This window comes from Chlamydotis macqueenii, chromosome 3 (assembly GCF_036417535.1).
Source record: "Chlamydotis macqueenii isolate bChlMac1 chromosome 3, bChlMac1.mat, whole genome shotgun sequence".
In the NCBI taxonomy this organism is placed as follows: domain Eukaryota; kingdom Metazoa; phylum Chordata; class Aves; order Otidiformes; family Otididae; genus Chlamydotis; species Chlamydotis macqueenii.
Window position 1 is genome coordinate 115,104,507 of NC_141558.1, and position 16,320 is coordinate 115,120,826.

Consider the following 16,320-nt stretch of genomic DNA (forward strand, 5'->3'; position numbering starts at 1 on the left):
TTTTGCCACTCGCTGGAGGAGCCCTGCATCCTTTTGCCCCGAGGGAGCACCTTGATATTTTGCCCCGAGGGAGGCCCACATGCTTTTCCCGATCTATGGAGAAGCTCCGCGTGCTTTTCCCGCTCGCCGGAGGAGCACTGTTTCCTTTTGTCCCGAGGGAGGGCCTTGATCATTTCTCCGGGAGCCCCGCGGGCCTTTGCCGCCCGCCGGAGGCGCCCCGCGTGCCTTTGTTGGCAACCGGAGGAGCCCCGGTAGCTTTTTGCCCTGAGGGAGCTCCGCGCCCCTTTGCAACTCACCAGAGGAACCCCACGTCCTTTTATGCCCAAGGAGCCCCACATCGCGTCTGGTCGCACCGGAGGAGCCCCACGTCACGTGCGCCCAGGGACCAATGCCTCACATGGTGTTGTGCCTGAGTAGCCCTGCATCCTAGTGCAGCAGAGGAGCCCTGCATGGCGCTGCGCCGGAGCAGCCGGTTAGGACCCAGGGCCGTAGCAGGTTTGTGATTCCCTGGGACTAAATTAAGGTGGAACGACACCAAACGATCGATTTAACATTTTATTTAACATTCAGTGGAACGAGTTAACTTTCAAAACTTGGGAAGCATAAAGGGGTTGACAGCTGGGGCTCTTATCAGAACATTTCTAAAAAGGAGGAAGATGGAAAAGAGAGGGAAAGAGATATCACCACCCTTGGACCCAGCGACGACGATGACGGGCGGGTGCGTGATTCCGGTGGGGGGGCTCGCACGCGGCTCCCTGAGGCCGGCTCTTTTATAGCCTAATGCCCAGCTCCAGTTATGCCCCTTGAAGACTTGTATGGTCTGGTTCCAGAGAGCTCTGAGTCCTCTGCGCAGGCGCTAAGCAAGCGCTACATGTGAGGGGTGGTGCGAAGCCCCTTCCTCAGGTGGCCGCTGTGTGACCCCTGGCCATGGATGGCAAGTGGTTAACAGGGACCTGTGGAGCTGCGCATCCCCCATGCGGCCACCACCTCCTGTGCTGCCGGGCTCCTACTGCCCCTATGCACACTGTACCCTGCCCCACGGCCACAACAAGGTTTGAGACATCAGCACACATGGATTCCTTCAGTCCCTTACACCCTCCAGCACCAGCGGGATCCACGTGAGACGTGACAAAGAGTAAAGACTAATATTAGACAAGAGAAATATTAAGATGGTATGTCTGTAGCAAATTGTAGCATTGACGGATGCAGAGATCTCAGGTTTTGGACCTGGACAATTCCTGGTTTGATGGTCGCAGTGGCATCTCAGTGGGCACACCGAGACTGCCTGACTCTTGGCCGGCTTAAACGAGGCCTTCTGGACGGCTGTTAAAGGCCAGCAAGACTGATGCTCTCCTGGCAGTAGAGAATGAGAAGTTACAAGCTTCTGGAAGATGGCACTGGGCTAAAGATGACGGCACTGGCACCTGTTAATGCAGCGTGGGTGTGGCAGAGCTGGCGGGAGCCCTTCTCTCTGGCCCAGTGCTTACGCTTGGAGCTGGAATCAGGTTTTGTCAGGCTAACTCTGTTTGCTGGGTGCTGCTGGCTCCTTATGCCCTCATAGAGTGCCTCCTCCAGCTCTGCCTGTGCCTGATAGCTCCGCTGAGACGGGCTAATTGGTATAGCTTTGCGGCAATAAAACACTCGCACGTGTTTAACGTTTCTAACATGCTTTACTGAACTTGGCAGTTTACAGGCAGTTTACAGGCAGTTTACAATAAAGCAATTCAAAACCCAGTAAGTTAAAACACAAAACATTCATGTACACAGTATTTCCAAGGGCTCAAACGACTGTCAGATTCCAACACATTAAGACTTGAAAACATTACTATTTCAAGTGCAGCCCTGTTTTCCTCATCCCTCTTTCTCTCTGCCTCAGCCAGCCGGTGCCCAGGGACAGAGGGGACTTCAGGTTTGGACACTGAAGGGTGCACGGCGTAAAGAGGGCAGGGCCAGCAGGCAGCAGCCACCAAGGAAGGCCCCCATGTTGCAAATCCCTTAATGCTGGGATCGTCACCGCAAGTGATGTATCTCCTTGATCGCCTGAAAAGAAAAAAAACCCCAAACCATCACATAACATCACTCCTACAGTTCTTCAGATGGTTTTAGAACTCCCAGTACTGAGTGCATGTGCTGGTTGCAAGACCGTACATGGTAGGCTGTCTCAGCTCTAGCAACACTTGCGTATTCAGGAAAAATGGCTTTGCTTACGTGCGAGAAAAAGCAGATCTGATTCCAGCTGCAGACACACGGCCTTCAGGCTCTGAGATCCTGCCTGGGCTGCTTGAGGAGCTAAAATCGGCTTCCCTGCCTGGAAAGGAGAAGGGAAGAGTGAAAATGGAAATTACAACTCCAAGATTGTTTTGAAAAGAACAGGGAATCATCCACACCCTTCCTTGTCCGTCCTGTGTGAATTTGACAAGTTAGGTGAATTGGCTGGCACGGGTCTCACCCTGTCCAGCAGCCCGGCAGCTAAGGCGCTCCCTGCACAAGTCCCACATCCGCATCTCCTACTCATCTCCTACTTGCAGTTAGAGCCGTGGCTCTCTCACGGAGCAAGCGCAAGGCTGAGCTCGAGGCTGCAGGCATCCTGAGGCGAGAATCTCCCTTCAGCGGTGCGCGTCCAACTTTCTGTACAGCTGGAGCGGTACCGGGACAATGAACGGGCCAGAGAGAGAGAGGAGTTGTGGTGTGCCTGCTGGGAACTCGGCTTCCACCTCCCAATAAAGCAGGTACTGAATTATACAAAGTGGAACAGCTTCCCTGGGTACAGACTCCCTGCATCCCCTCAGCCCGCCCAGCAGCCTGCTCTTAGCACACTGGCACATCCCAACTTCTCGCCTGCCACTGCGTCGTGCCCCGTTTCCTGGCTCCCAGCACAGGACGGTGAGAGGAGGGAGGTGTGACTCAGATTTGCTGATTCCCCTGGCTGGAAGAAGGTTCAGACAATACCAGCCCGGGGGTAAGCAGAGACTTTTGTTCAAGAGTTAGGCTCATTGGCAAATGATTGGGTGGCAGAAATGCTTCTTGTTTACCACGCATGCGAGGATTTTATGCCTTGCCTTTACTTACTTGTTTACCTTTCTTCTAGTAAGAAGAAAGAGAAGGGGGGAGAGAGAGAGAGAAAGATATCAATGGTCCGGGTTCCAGCATAGGTGCAGCCAGTGGGGGTCTATGGTTTGTGGGAGCGCTCATCCAGAAAATCCTATTCTTTGCTGGAGCCAAGGCTTTTTATCAAGGTAATCTGTCCCTGCCACCATAGGTGATGCTTAGCATGATCCAGGCAGCGTTAGGTGACATTTAGCGTCATCTAGGCTGGCTTACGCATTATGTAACTTAGGATGAGCTCCTAAACCTTCAGTTACATACTCGGGGGGTTCACCTGGAATATGCATTTCGGTGTCGATGAGGAGTTAAGGAGGCAAAGTTCCCTCAGCAGACAGGGTCTCTTTAGAAATGCGGTAATGGGCTAAGGCAAGGCCACCTTACGTCCATCCCCCAGCCACACCCGGTTGCAGTGTCACCGTAACCCAGGGACACAGATTTAGAGGCTCCGGGGGTCTCCTTGCCCCCTGCTCCCTTATCAGGCTTTGCCTCCTGCTCTTGTTTGCAGCCTTCTGAGCAAAACCAGTTCCCTGCTCCAGGGGGTCACAAGTTAGCCTTAGTCAGTTGGTCTCCTACAGACACTCTTCTCCTTTGTGCTCAAGCCCGTGCTCCAAAAGAGGCAGACAGATCTCAAGAGAAGGTTCTTTTCCCTTTACTGAGCTCAGTAACACGGAGCTCCTTCTCTTTCTTCATTTGTGAGGAAGCAGATAAGTACCTAACTGCACAAGGTTTGTGCCCGAGACCCCGAACTGCAGCTGGCCTCTGCCGCCAGCCCAGAGCTGAGCAGTTCATTAGTTAGGACAGACGGGATTAGGCTTTTACTTGCCCATTCCTCCTGTGTAGCTTGCTGACTTCTTTTCTGGACCCTCCATTGCTGCTGTGGCGGCCATGCGCTTGCTGCAGCCTCAGAGCCTTCTGAACAAGAGGAGATACACACGTCTTGAGAGGCCACAGCCCAACCACTCATTGCCTACGTCTCTCCTAAGCAACAGCAGCAACAATTTCTTACAAGGGAGCGGATCACAACATTTGTGATGCAGAATTGCAGGATTGTTTCTCTAGGCCATTTAACAGCAACTTGTAGATTTCAGTTCAAAAAGACCAAGCACTTTAAAGCCAAAGCCACTCTTTTTTTGTAGCTGCTGCTTGGCTTGTTTTCGTTTCAAAGCAATGCGTGGCTATTTGAACATGTTTTCCACATCAATGCAACTAAATTAGCGTAAATTCAAGCTTTAAATCTGAAATAGACCAAAATCCAAACTAAAATGATAGTGTTACGCTCATAGTTTTTACCTGACATTTTAAGCATCTTTTGCTCAAAATATTTAGATTCTGATTCTATTCCAAGAGTATCTCTTGGAAGTTAGAGAGCACCTTTTCCGCTTCCCTGCAATTTACTTAGCTTTTGTCCTACGAATACTTCCTTCCTGCTGACTAACAAAATTCACAGTGCGCAGTTCCTACTTGAAGAGCCAAGCGTGATCTTCAAACGCCAACTTCCTTCTGCAGCTGAACGTCAGACTGACTTCCCCTGCTGTTAAACAAAAACAAACAAACAAACAAAAGAGAAATAAGAGACAGAGATCGTACTTGGCTTCAGCCTGGACTAACTGCAGAGTTATCACACACCTGATGAGGAACACAGGAAATTGGGGTGGTACTCTGTTGGATACCTGGAGTACCAGGGGCACTTAGTGAACAGTCCAGACCAAATGGAATTGTTAGGTTTGTGAGCAGCAGGCCTCAAGGACATCACTGAAGCTGCTTGTGAGAAAGTTCTGAAGCTGCCTGCAAGAAAGTACTGAAGCCACCTGTGAGAAAATAATGAGGCCGCCTGTGAGAAAGTAATGAAGCTTCCTGTGAGAAAGTAAACGAAGCAACCTTGAGAAGAAGGAAAACACCTGGCATACGTGACTGGGGGCTGAACGTGAAGCAGGGTGCAGGTGGAGAGAGCCGTGCGCGTGAACAAAGAGACTTAACGAATCATATTTTAGCTAGGAGCGCGTGCATGATACAGTTAACCAATTAGTAGAGAGCTTGCGCATGATACAGAATTAGAAGGGCTATATTAACCGGGATGTATCAACAATAAATTGGCATTTGCTTGATCATATTGGTCGTCAGCAGTGTCCGTGACTTCCGCGTCAGCAGGTGGCGCCTGAACAGGGACCCTCGGAGAGAGGGTACAGGGACCCTCAGATCGATGTTGGACATCCCGACGGAACCGAAGAAGGAAAGAAGAAATGAGGGGGCGGAAGCCGGTCGAAGTCGAGTGCTGCCCTGGCTCTTGGGAAGTCCCTATAGTGCAAAAAGGTACAAAAGGTACGGAGGGAATCTCGTCTTGGCCAAACGAGCGGCCGGGGAGGAGATGGGGTCCACACTGAGCAAAGAGGAGTCAGCAGTGGTTAAGCTCCTCCAACATATGCTCTCTATGAGAGGACTGAGTTATGACTCGGCCGTCCTAGAAGCTTTGCTGCAGTGGGCAAAGAAAAGGGAATTAATCCCCACAGTTGATGATGCTTTTGAACTCCCAACATGGGAAAATATAGGAAAAGAACTGTGGGATGAAATAAGTAAGGGATCAAAGGAGGCGAGCAAACTCTCCACCGTGTGGAGGCTAATGAATGAAACATCGATAAGCATGAAAGCCGAACGTTCAGTCGTCGCGTCTGCTTTGGCGGCTTTAACTCCAGCCGGCGGGCCCACCTCCGCTACCAGCATGCTGTTCTCGGGTTTAACGAGCCCTGCCGCCGCCCCGGCTCGTGCTGAGGGTGGGGGGGTTCGAGCCCCAGCAAGGACTCCAGGAAATGCAGCCACAGCCCCTATAACTAGAGATATGTGGGCACCAGAGGGAAAAACTGCCAAAGGCTTTTCACCACCATCAGATGTACCACCGCCAGGCACCCCGCCACGCTGCGCCAGCGCAGGCTCAGAGTCACGAGCCTTTTCGCCAGCGCCAACAGCTCCGGTTTATCCCCCATTACCACCTTCTTCCCTGGCACCATGGCGTGAGGAAGAGGGGGATGAACATTCATCCGGCTTGAAGGATGCACAGCTGCAAGAGACGCTAAAAGGGCTGGAAGCCCTAGAGGTTCGCCTAGAAGCGTCGCTGGGAAACTTGTCAACTCCTTCGCCTGTGCCACATCGAGACCTGCCAGCGTCCAACCTATTCGTTCCGAATGGAGCATCGGGTGAGATCAGTCTTTTTGCACCTTTGCAAGGGACGCCGGCCGGAGGGGCCGGGGATTTGAATCCGATAGTGCAGAGGAAAGAGGTGATTCGAGATGCTTTGACAGAAGGAGAGCCTTTGCCCACGGCATTTCCAGTTGTGACCAATAATACTGGGAGAAGTGTGTGGCAAGCATTAGACTGAAGGAAGCTAAAAGCGCAGTGCAGTGCTAAAATCATCATATACTCAATCTGTGTTGCAGCATATTTTTTTGTCACACTTGTTAACTCCTCATGATATTAGAATGATTGTCCAGATGCTTTTGCTACTGTCACGGCAGCTGCAGTTCTTTCAGCACTGGCAGACTGCTTGTGATAGGGCACCTGCAACGCCTCGACAACTGGGTGATCCATTATTCGGGGTGCAAACTCAAATGCTGATGGGAGCGGGACCCTACACACGATCTGATTGGCAAGCGCAATTTGCTACTGAAGTATTACAACTGGGCCAAGATTTGGCCTATAGAGCGCTTGCTAGGGTGCCCGATGAAAAGTCCGGACCTGCCTTTACGTCAGTAAGGCAAGGTCCCACAGAACCATATGGGAAATTTATTGATCGGTTGCACACTGCAATTATGGCTCACCGTGATCTGGATGATGACATGAAAACAAAGTTCTTAGATATGCTTGCCTTTAATAATGCTAATGAAAAAACTAAGAGAGCCCTTAGTGTGCTGCCAAAAGGATCTAGTACAGGGCAACTGCTGGAAGCTGCCGAGCGAATGTTAGAACAAGAAAAGGCTACAGCCATGGCTGCTGCTGTAGGTGCAGCAGTTAAACCGTTGATATCAATAAAGCGGCGTGTGATTAACTGTCTGTAACCCCCATTCCCTCTTCCCGCCCCCCACCCCCATCCCTGTCCCGCTCAGGGGGCAGGGGAGGGAGGTGGAGATGGTGTTAAGGCCGGGAAGAGGGAGGGGTGGGGGGAGGTTGTCTTGTTCCCTTTTTCCTTATCCTGCTTTGGTTTTAGTGATGGTCTGTTTTGCTTGTAGCGGTGGCTTTAAGGATCCCTCCCTATTCTTGTCTTAAACCTCGGGGTTTAGTTTTCTTTCCTCCTATACGCCCGGGGCCACAGCCGCCACCAGGCGCTCCCACCCCCCCGCCCCTGACATGGTTAACAGATACTCCTGTCTGAGTCGAGCTTTGTAGAAGTGGAAGGACCATTCCCTCTTATAACACGGGGGAAGGGATACGCTTATGTCTTTACAGGAGCAGTAAACAAGTGGATCCCTGTCTGTATCATCTGCGGGTAAGCCTTTCAGAACGTGTTTGGTTGACCTGCCAGATACCGGTAGGAGGGGAACTCTGTGTAAAACAGCAGCAGCCACGAGTGCTGAGTGCTAAAACTACAAAAGAGGGAACTTTTTGGAATCAGTAAAGATGGACTTCTGTCTATGTTTTTTTAACTGTTCAAGAGCTAATGTTTCGAGAGGGGTAACGATTGTAAATGCTTTAAGATCTATACATTGCAACGACACAGCATGACGTAATCATGCGAGCACATATCAAAATCCAGACAGCATAAAAGACCTAAACGAAGCATACATAGCATTGAATCTGGTTGCCAAGATAGTACAGAGTTTTGGAAACTAAGTAAAATTATGCTGCTTCAGTCTTTACACCTGGTGTGGCAAGTGCCTAGGAGTTAACTACGCTAAATAAACTGGACTGTTGGCTTGCTAAGCAAATAAATACAACTGCATCGGCACTATCAATGCTGTTAACTGATGTAGATTCTATATACTACGCTACTTTACAAAACAGAACCGCTGTTAGCCTGCAGAGCACATATTTGACAGGCCTTGTTGCATGCGCTGGCCACGCATGCAGCAACACCTAGTCAGTACTCTTTCACTGAATCTGCTGAGGGTATCAACAGAGGTGGCTCGGGGCGAAGGGGAGAGGACGGACCCAGAGCACACTTTATTTACAACAGGGGACGCCCTGAAGGTGCTGCGCCTGCCTCCCTTCTCTGCTCTGACCCGGCTGATCATCATCCAATTGCTCAGCGGTGTCTTTGGCGTAGTTGGGTTAGTAACAGAATAGATCAGCAATAGATTTTTTTTTATTATTAGCACAAAATCATGATTGTCAGGATTTTGATGGGCTTTGCTGCGTGAATCTGTCTGATCATTCGGAATCTATTCACAAAAGTATTCAAAACTTGCAAAAAGGAGTACAAAAACAGCAACAATTGACGGTTTTGATATATCCAGAAATCTTTTGGTGACTTGATATAAGCTTTTTACTAATAGCTGCAGGATGCTTATTCATTCCTTTTATATATGTATTTTGATCTATATTCTGTGTCTTAAAATGTGTGCAGACTTTAATAGATAAAGCGTTGAAACAAGCCTCTTCTCATAAACAAAGAAGGGGGAGATGTGGTGTTTCGCGGAGCCAGTACGGTATCAGTGGAAGCACACCGACCTTGGGGGAGGAATGCAATCATGCTCTCAGGAAGAAAGCCATGGAATGAGAAGGGAAGCTTTAAGATACAAAACATTGTTAGCAGAATTTATGGCTTGTTTCAACAGAGGCCTGCAGAAAACTAGTCATTGCTCTTATAGATAAGAAAGTTACTGGAGTTGTTATATCTGTAATAGTAGAAGAATGTTATAGTAGAAAATTCCTAGAAGGTAGTGAAACTTAGCTTTGCTTCATAATCATGAATATGTATAACGTGTGATCAGTAATTTTATTAACTAAGCCTGTGTGTGGCATAACTGGGTGGTTGCTGTCCTTGGTTAAAATCGGAATTGTGATACTAGGCATCATACTAGGCATAATCATTAACATACCATGCTTGCAAAAAATGATTAACAACTCAATACAGTCAATCTGGCTCAAAAAAACCCCAAAAAACAACAAACAAACAAACAAACAAACAAAACCCAACCCAAACAACCATGAACCTAGTTGATATTGTAGTAAAATAAGGTCAGGAGCACCAAAAAGGGCTGTAGGAGGACCATGTTATTTTGGAAAACTGATAGTGTTTGCTCCATCTATGAGAACATTATGGAATCATACGCGAGCAAGAAGATCGCTAAAAGTATTGACTCCCCATTGTGACGGCAATTTAACCCTGTTGGGTACAGCTGAGCGGTAGCATTATCTTTATTTGTTCCTTGGGCAGCAACTGCAAAAACTTTAGCTAACTTAAATAAATGAGCTTGTTGGGCACAAAAGCAAATGAATTTAACCTCTAGCATGTTCTCAGGATTATTAGAAGACATGGATAGCATGCGTCATGATATTTTTGCAGAATCTAGCAGCCATTGATTTTTTGTTATTAGCGCATGGACATGGATGTGAAGATTTTGAAGGTATGTGTTGCATGAATGTTTCTGATCACTCTAAGTCGATAGGCTATCAGTTGGCAGAGTTACGATGCAACATGCATGCAATACAAGTGGAAAGCAGGTTAACAGACTGGTTGAAACCCTTGGGGGTCACAGGCTGGCTAAAAGATTTGATAGTTTATGGGTTGGTATTATTGACGGGTTTGCTGTTGACACTGATGATTTTGGGGTATATTTTGAAATGCTTTGTGAAAGCTATGGAACGTATGCTGAAAGTGGGTCTGGATTGTTCAAAACAAAAAGGGGGATTTGTTGGATACCTGGAGTACCAGGGGCACTTAGTGAACAGTCCAGACCAAATGGAATTGTTACGTTTGTGAGCAGCAGGCCTCAAGGACATCACTGAAGCCGCTTGTGAGAAAGTACTGAAGCTGCCTGCAAGAAAGTACTGAAGCCACCTGTGAGAAAATAATGAGGCCGCCTGTGAGAAAGTAATGAAGCTTCCTGTGAGAAAGTAAACGAAGCAACCTTGAGAAGAAGGAAAACAGCTGGCATACGTGACTGGGGGGGGAGGGGGGGGGGCTGAACGTGAAGCAGGGTGCAGGTGGAGAGAGCCGTGCGCGTGAACAAAGAGACTTAAGGAATCATATTTTAGCTAGGAGCGCGTGCATGATATAGTTAACCAATTAGTAGAGAGCTTGCGTATGATACGGAATTAGAAGGGCTATATTAACCGGGATGTATCAACAATAAATTGGCATTTGCTTGATCATATTGGTCGTCAGCAGTGTCCGTGACTTCCGCGTCAGCAGTACTCATCTGACCAAAGGTGGATGTGTCTAGTGTGGACACCCATATCCGAGCCAGCCTTGGTCCCGTTTTTCGGCCACACAACACGGAGTTAGTCTGTATAAGCAGGGAGTTCAAGGTCCTGTTTAACTTCTCCTAAAGGACAGCTTTATCGATTTGGTCAGAAAGATCACGCAGCAGATTCACGGCTTTTATTCATTCCGCCTCCTTTAAAACAAAGTCGGACCTTAGTCCACTTGTGCAGGCGGAGACGATTACAGCTCCATTACAGGCACCCAAGTGAGGTCAGATAAGTTACAGCCCATCTCTGCTCTATCCCGTTTGGCTCCAGACCGTGAACTGACATCTCCCCCCCCTCCAAAACCACTCCCATAAGCCCCAGAAGACGGGGAACGGCAGATTCACCTGGTAAAGCCCCTCCACTTCCTATAAGCAACGGGACCAGTCAGCTGCTGAAGGTTGTCTAAGGAGACCTGTAGATTCCAACTTCACCCCTCTGAATCACAGATGCAAAAGGATTTCTGCCAGGCAGAGGAGCTCCAACGGGAGGACCTACTGGCTGCGGGTCCGTTGGCCCAACTGGGAGGAAACATTCCAAAACTGCCATGGGGACCCAAACATTCCAAAGAATGCAGGAGGGGGCGGGGCTATGCAAATGACGGACCCCCCAACAGCCGCTTCCACCCCACCGCCACCCACCAGACCTCAAAGCGCTGGTTGCCTTCCAGACCTCACAGCCCCGACTGTGACAACACACCAAACCTTTGCAGGGTGACACCCGTCCACGCTCAACTCTGCGACGCAAGCTGTGAGGACAGCACGGGCATGAACCCGGACACGGCATCCTCGCTGTAGAGGGCAAGGTGTGCATGTTCATCTCCCTCCGAAAGACAAAAAAATAACTTTAGAAACCCTCAAGCTGACGCAAGAATAGCTTTACCTCATCTAAACCTGTCGGAACACCGGAACGGAATAATCACGAACTCCTCATGGAGGTAAGCACGATCTTTGTCTATTGAGGGCTTTGCTCACACAGTTATAGGATTTTCAGGGTTGCACGCGGGGGTGGGTTTATTACTATTCGATACAGGGTTTGCAGCACGCGCTGATACTGTGTGACTGATTGGATATATGCAAATAAGCACGAGCATCTACGTCTTATTCTCCTCCCCTGCTTGCGGTTAGCGCATCCTGTTCAACATCCTCTTTCCTGATTTCAGCACGGCTGTTTACCGCTTACTTGTCCTTCAATAAGACCTCAAGGTCACTGGAACTGTAACAGAAAGCCGGGTTGTGCAGACAGGCCTCAGATAGCACATTCTGCCCTTGTTCAGCGGGGATATTCTCTACATAAACCAGACAGATGTTCCAACACAGAAGACGTTTCCATGATCCTAGCTTTTTCAAGCTCTCTTCTGCCTTCTCTTCCTCACCTTAAACAACAACAACACCCTACGGTTGATCCTTCTTCAGAGACCATGTTTTCCAAAACCCTGATCCTTCTTAGCCGGATGTTCCAGATGCCTCTGGCTGGTGTGTGTCTTCACTGAACGGTGATCCTCAGCAAGGGGCTCTGTGGCAGCAGGGATAGAACAGGGGACAGCAGCCCAGTCACGACTCTGGGGGCGGTTTTCCATCAGGCGTCAATAATGTGGTGGAGACCAAACTCTGTCAGTTTGTTCACGGGGAAAACAAGCTGAGAGGGTGTGGAGGCCTTCTGGAGTGCACATCCAGGTACCTTGATGTTTTTGCTGCAGGGAGTGAAGGTGAACGTTGTGGGCACTGACATGGAAGAGCTCCTCTCGGGGGGTGCGGGGGAAGCAAAGCAGGTGTCAAGTGGGCCTCCCCATTCCTGTGCCGAGCTGTGCGTGGCCTCAGCCCTCCCAGCAGCCCTGAGCCCTCCCGCTCCCCCCGTGCCGGGGCTGTGTCGGGCCGAGCAGTGCCGGGTGGCTCAGCCCGGCCTGGCCCGGGGCTGCCGAAGGGCAGGAGGCCCAGGGCCCGGCTGGGGCTGCCGGGCCTGTCGCCTAGCAACGGGTGGCAGGGCGCTCGCCATTGGCCGCTTCCAGAGGCGTCGAAGCCGCCGGCCAATGGGGTGGCGCTGTGCGGCCGGGGAGAGAGGCTGGGGTGGGCACAGGGGAGCCTCCGCCCGCCCTGCCCCGGGGCGGGGTCGCCACGGCCTCGCTGCGGGGCCCGGCCCGGCCCGGCCCGGCCCAGGGCCTGGCTGGAGCCGGGCTGTGCCAGGGCAGAGCCGCCTCAGCGAGCCCTCCCCAGGAGCGGCCGGAGCAGGTCTGTGGCACGGGGCTGGGGCTTGGCCCAGGTTGGGCTTCAGGCGGGGTTTGGCCGGGGCCGGGGCCGGGGCGCGGTCCGAGGCGAGGGGCCGTGGGGGCTGCGCCGGGCTGGGCTGGGCTGGGCTGGGCTGGGCTTGCCTGCGCTGGGCTCGTGTGCCCGGCCCGGCCCGGCCCGGCTCTGCTGGGCTTTCCAGCCGGGGCCGGGCCCTGGGGCGGGCTCTGCCTTGGGCGCCGCTTTCTGTCGCTGCTCCTGCCAGAGCTGCAGGCGGGCGGGAAGCTGTGCCGGGCTGCTCTCGGCTCTGGCCGGGGCTCTCGGCGCCCCCTTTCCCCGGGGCTCCCTCCCCTCCGCTCCCCCCCGGCCCCGGGTGCACGCGCGGCTTCGGGAAGCTTCGGGCCGTACCGGGCGGCGCGAGGCGAGGGCGGGCGTTGGCGGCAGCGGGGCGCTGCGCGTGGAGCTGCCAGCGGCCGGAGCGGCGCGGCCCGGAGGAGGAGGAGGAGGAGGAGGAGGAGGAGGAGGAGGAGGAGGAGGAGCAGGAGGAGGAGGAGCAGGAGGAGGGAGGAGGAGGAGGAGGAGGAGAAGGAGGAGGGAGGGGCGCGGTGCGGTGTTTTCGGGGAGGAGCGGAGCCCGTGTCCCGAGGTGGTGGCGAGGGGAGAGAGCCGCTGTCCTGCGGGGAGCGGGCGGCGGGCAGCCTGGCGAGAGGTGCGGAGCCTGGGCCCGGCCCCGCCGGGAGGTGGCGGCGCTGGCAGCGGCACCGGCTGTGCTCCGGGCCGTGGGACGGGGGTGTCACCGCGGGTGCTTGGAGCCTGAGGTGCCAGCAGTTGAGAGGCTGAGGTGCGGTGAAATCAGCTGAGGCTTCTCTTCCTCGATAGAGCATGTACAGGGTGTGTATAGAATATGTCGGGCTGTGCATATATATTCATTCTCGACAGACGTACGTTGACACGTAGCTGCGTGTGTCTCTCCGTAGGTATTGTGTAGCTGCTTGCTGCACCTTTAACGTGTAGCCCTGCACCCTTTTCTGCAGCTGGCCGCAGAAGCCCCACGGCTTGTTCTGCCAGAGGAGCCCCGCGTCCTTTTGCCGCTCGCCGGAGGAGCCCCGCGTCCTTTTGCCGCTCGCCGGAGGAGCCCCGCGTCCTTTTGCCGCTCGCCGGAGGAGCCCCGCGTCCTTTTGCCGCTCGCCGGAGGAGCCCCGCGTCCTTTTGCCGCTCGCCGGAGGAGCCCCGCGTCCTTTTGCCGCTCGCCGGAGGAGCCCCGCGTCCTTTTGCCGCTCGCCGGAGGAGCCCCGCGTCCTTTTGCCGCTCGCCGGAGGAGCCACACGTCCTTTTGCCGCTCGCCGGAGGAGCCACACGTCCTTTTGCCCTGAGGGAGCCCCGCGTACCTTTGCCCGTGGCCAGAGGTGCCCCGCGTCCTTTTGCCAGGAGGGAACCCCGTGTATCTTTGCCGCTCGCCGGAGACACCCCGCGGTTTTTTTCCGCTTGACGTCGGAGCCCCGCGTCCTTTTGTGGCTCGCCGGAGGTGGAACGCGTCCTTTTGCCGCTCAGCGGAGGCGCCCCGCGTCCTTTTGCCCAGAGGGAGCCCCGTCTTCCTTTTGCGGCTCGCCGGAGGAGCCCCGCGTCCTGTTGCCGCTCGCCGGAGGAGCCCCGCGTCCTTTTGCCGCTCGCCGGAGGAGCCCCGCGTCCTTTTGCCGCTCGCCGGAGGAGCCCCGCGTCCTTTTGCCGCTCGCCGGAGGAGCCCCGCGTCCTTTTGCCGCTCGCCGGAGGAGCCCCGCGTCCTTTTGCCGCTCGCCGGAGGAGCCCCGCGTCCTTTTGCCGCTCGCCGGAGGAGCCCCGCGTCCTTTTGCCGCTCGCCGGAGGAGCCCCGCGTCCTTTTGCCGCTCGCCGGAGGAGCCACACGTCCTTTTGCCCTGAGGGAGCCCCGCGTACCTTTGCCCGTGGCCAGAGGTGCCCCGCGTCCTTTTGCCAGGAGGGAACCCCGTGTATCTTTGCCGCTCGCCGGAGACACCCCCGCGGTTTTTTTCCGCTTGACGTCGGAGCCCCGCGTCCTTTTGTGGCTCGCCGGAGGTGGAACGCGTCCTTTTGCCGCTCAGCGGAGGCGCCCCGCGTCCTTTTGCCCAGAGGGAGCCCCGTCTTCCTTTTGCGGCTCGCCGGAGGAGCCCCGCGTCCTGTTGCCGCTCTCGGGAGGAGCCCCGCGTCCTGTTGCCGCTCTCGGGAGGAGCCCCGCGTCCTCTTGCCGCTCTCGGGAGGAGCCCCGCGTCCTCCTGCCGCTCTCGGGAGGAGCCCCGCGTCCTCCTGCCGCTCTCGGGAGGAGCCCCGCGTCCTCCTGCCGCTCTCGGGAGGAGCCCCGCGTCCTCCTGCCGCTCTCGGGAGGAGCCCCGCGTCCTCCTGCCGCTCTCGGGAGGAGCCCCGCGTCCTCCTGCCGCTCTCGGGAGGAGCCCCGCGTCCTCCTGCCGCTCTCGGGAGGAGCCCCGCGTCCTCCTGCCGCTCTCGGGAGGAGCCCCGCGTCCTCCTGCCGCTCTCGGGAGGAGCCCCGCGTCCTCCTGCCGCTCTCGGGAGGAGCCCCGCGTCCTCCTGCCGCTCTCGGGAGGAGCCCCGCGTCCTCCTGCCGCTCTCGGGAGGAGCCCCGCGTCCTCCTGCCGCTCTCGGGAGGAGCCCCGCGTCCTCCTGCCGCTCTCGGGAGGAGCCCCGCGTCCTCCTGCCGCTCTCGGGAGGAGCCCCGCGTCCTCCTGCCGCTCTCGGGAGGAGCCCCGCGTCCTCCTGCCGCTCTCGGGAGGAGCCCCGCGTCCTCCTGCCGCTCTCGGGAGGAGCCCCGCGTCCTCCTGCCGCTCTCGGGAGGAGCCCCGCGTCCTCCTGCCGCTCTCGGGAGGAGCCCCGCGTCCTCCTGCCGCTCTCGGGAGGAGCCCCGCGTCCTCCTGCCGCTCTCGGGAGGAGCCCCGCGTCCTCCTGCCGCTCTCCGGGTGCGCCCCGCGTCCTCTTGCCGCTCTCCGGGTGCGCCCCGCGTCCTCTTGCCGATCTCGGGAGGAGCCCCGCGTCCTCTTGCCGATCTCGGGAGGAGCCCCGCGTCCTCTTGCCGCTCTCGGGAGGAGCCCCGCGTCCTCCTGCCGCTCTCGGGAGGAGCCCCGCGTCCTCCTGCCGCTCTCGGGAGGAGCCCCGCGTCCTCCTGCCGCTCTCGGGAGGAGCCCCGCGTCCTCCTGCCGCTCTCCGGGTGCGCCCCGCGTCCTCTTGCCGCTCTCCGGGTGCGCCCCGCGTCCTCTTGCCGATCTCGGGAGGAGCCCCGCGTCCTCTTGCCGCTCTCCGGGTGCGCCCCGCGTCCTCTTGCCGCTCTCGGGCGGAGCCCCGCGTCCTCTTGCCGCTCTCGGGCGGAGCCCCGCGTCCTCTTGCCGCTCTCGGGCGGAGCCCCGCGTCCTGTTGCCGCTCTCGGGAGGAGCCCCGCGTCCTGTTGCCGCTCTCGGGAGGAGCCCCGCGTCCTCTTGCCGCTCTCGGGAGGAGCCCCGCGTCCTCTTGCCGCTCTCGGGAGGAGCCCCGCGTCCTCTTGCCGCTCTCGGGAGGAGCCCCGCGTCCTCTTGCCGCTCTCGGGAGATGCCCCGCGT